This window comes from Palaemon carinicauda, chromosome 13 (assembly GCF_036898095.1).
Source record: "Palaemon carinicauda isolate YSFRI2023 chromosome 13, ASM3689809v2, whole genome shotgun sequence".
NCBI classification, from domain to species: domain Eukaryota; kingdom Metazoa; phylum Arthropoda; class Malacostraca; order Decapoda; family Palaemonidae; genus Palaemon; species Palaemon carinicauda.
The window spans coordinates 20,413,365-20,415,864 of record NC_090737.1 but is presented as its reverse complement, the minus strand read 5'-3'; positions in this window follow the sequence as shown (position 1 = coordinate 20,415,864).

The following is a 2,500-nucleotide window of genomic DNA, read 5'->3' as shown; positions in this document are numbered from 1 at the left end:
GAGGAGAGGAAACAAGGAAATAAGAGAAGCAATTGAAAATTAAAATAGACATTTCATATATAAACTATAAAAACTTTAATGAAATAACAGGAAGAGAAATAAGATAGAATAGTGTGCAGAATAGTGTGCACGAATGTACCCTCAAGCAAGAACTCTACCCCAAGACAGTGGAAGACCATGGTACAGAGGCTATGGCACTATCTAAAACTAGAGAAATTTCATTCATCCGCACAGTAACATGCAATATCACACTTATTCATGCCAGTCATGACCCGCACTCTCTTGCTTCTTAGATGTTAAGTATATCTTTTACTAAGTTAAGTGAGATGATATTTAGTCAGGTCAGTATCTTACAGGATTTCCCACTGGTTATTTCTCCCAAGGCATTTATGAGTTGTGTATTTTTTTCTGTTCTTTCATTTTCTTTACTTGATCGAACAGTGCCAAAATACTTTCATGTGCTTGTTATCATCAGATCTGATTTATTTCTATGGGGTTTTCGCTTATCACCTTTTCCTTATACTAAGACCATACGTAGTACACGCGCAGTTCATCTCAATAGTTTTTAAAGTTTTATTTTTCATTTTTTTATTCATATTTATTTTGTCTAATAATCCAGAAATCGTTTGATATAATCAAGGCCAAATGCATGGACCTAGGCCTCAAAGTCAATTGTAATAAGACCAAAATCATGGTCATCAAATAATAAGGAGATCATCTCAATTTCATCATCACGCGAACTCCCATTGAATGGGTGAGTAAGTATGCGTACTTAGACGTAACCATCAGTCCAAAACTGTCACCTGTCAATGCCGTTAATTTCCCCAGAGAGAAAAATAAATGCTATTTTCACCCATGAAAAAAATTACTTCCCTTAAGCTGGGAGAATCATATTGTCTCTTATGACTGTTCTACACTCATATTGAAGTGTGGTTTCATTACCAAAAGAATGGAGGCTTATGCTTATTTCTATGCAGTCATTTCTGCATAGCTTCTGTACCATGGCCTTCCACTGTCTTTGGATTAGAGTTCTCTTGCCTGGGGGTACACTTGGGCACACTATTCTATCTTATTTCTCTTCCTCTTGTTTTTTTTTTTTAAAGTTTTTATAGTTTATATGTGAAGGATCTAATTTAATGTTGTTACTGTTTTTAGATTATATTATTTTGATTGTTATTCTTCACTTGTTTATTTCCTTGGTTCCTTTTTTTCACTGGGCTATTTTTCTCTGTTGGAGCCCTTGGGCTTATAGCGTCATGCTTTTCCAACTGGGGTTATAGCCTAGTTTATACTACTACTACTACTACTACTACTACTACTACTACTACTACTACTACTACTACTGATGATGATAATAATGATATTGTGTGAAAGTCATTTACACGGTGACATTGTATAAGAAAGATATATACTGGAGTTAAGCATTGTAAGATTATCAAGATTGTTTCTGTAAAGTCTAAACAGTTTGTTATTGCATTACACTTACTTAGGATAGGATAGTGTATGAGCAATTTACTTTTCCACCTATTTCTACGTCATAAGTCTTTCAAGATGCTCAGAAAATTCAAGTCTTTCAAGATGCTCAGAAAATTTAAGTCTTTCAAGATGCTCAGAAAATTTCCAAACTGTCTTGAGAATCACGTAATGAAATATTAATAGAGGTTAATGTTAAGTATGAGTTTTCTGTGCATTTAAGATTATTCCAATCTCATATGGCCAATGAAGGTAATTGTCTCAGTAAAAAACTAATAAAAAATACGCCTTTTAGCCTGAACGTATCAAACAGCCTTTCAAGACTGTATTAAGACTGTATCTCGTATTCAAGTTTAGTGCAGTTCCCAATGAATTATTATTATTATTATTATTATTATTATTATTATTATTATTATTATTATTATTATTATTATTATAATTAGCCAAGCAACAACCCTAGTTGGAAAAGCAGGATGCTATAAGCCCAAGGGCTCCAACAGGGAAAAAATAGCCCAGTGAGGTAAGGAAATAGATAAAATAAAAGAGAAGTCACGAACAATTGAAATAAAATATATTAAGAACAGTAACATTACAATAGATATTTCATATATAAACTATAAGAAGAGACTTACGTCAATCTGTTCAACATAAAAACAATTGCTGCAGGTTTGAACTTTTGAAGTTTCACCCATTCAGCTACTTGATTTGGAAGATCATTCCACAAACGTCGTAATCCACAATAAGACAAATCATCCTGCCAATATATAAATGTTGAATAAGGCCCTAAATTTCGAAATGACACAAATGACTCAACTGGATAACAAAAGAAAAAAATCTATATGTCCAGGGTTGCACGGAATTATAAAATATGCAGACTGCGGAGTCAACATTTTCCATTTTGGAAACGACGTTTTCTCATAATTCCTCAACACCCTTTCCAGGAAAGACCAAAATATCAGTACAGCTAAATACACGAATGTATGCTCAAAGTCATCACCTAGAATTTCTCAGCCTTTCTTGGCCTCCT